This window comes from Elephantulus edwardii, unplaced genomic scaffold (assembly GCF_000299155.1).
Source record: "Elephantulus edwardii isolate Elephantulus edwardi_28Jun2011 unplaced genomic scaffold, EleEdw1.0 scaffold00543, whole genome shotgun sequence".
Taxonomy (NCBI): Eukaryota; Metazoa; Chordata; class Mammalia; order Macroscelidea; family Macroscelididae; genus Elephantulus; species Elephantulus edwardii.
In genome coordinates, this window is record NW_006400293.1 from 262,255 (window position 1) to 262,865 (window position 611).

A 611-nucleotide genomic window follows, 5' to 3' on the forward strand; every position below is an offset into this window, starting at 1 on the left:
TCTGTAAATGTTCATTAAAATTAATTTTTAAAAAAGAATATATGGATATGTTGTTATTTATGTAATAAGATATTCCAAACCATTTTACATACAATGACATTTTCTAACTGCGTTAGTGTTAGTCATACTATTGTTTTTCACTTTTTATAACTGAAAAATGTTTTAATTCTCTCTCTCTAACATATTTCTTCCATAAAAAATACTAATTTCACATCTTGCTATCCAGTCTCACAAATTATAGATAAAATTACAGAAAACAGTCTTTTACTCGTTGTTAGTTGAGTATGACTCATAGCAATCCTATGACCCTGTTCTGTTCTGTTCCATCCTCACACTTCCTGAAACAGAGGATCCCTTGAGCAGTCACCATGTTAATCTGTCTGGTTGAGGCTCCTCCTCTCATTTTTCAACCCTCTACTCTTCCCAGCATCATGTCCCTCTCCTAGGAATAACCCCTCCTAGCAACATGCCTAAAGTATGTGAGGCAAAGCCTCATCATTACTACCTCCAAAGAGCACTCAGTCTGAACTCTCTCTAACACACATCTGTTTATTCTTTTGGCAGTCCATGAAATGTTCAGTGCTCTTCTCCAAAACCATAGCTCAAAGGCA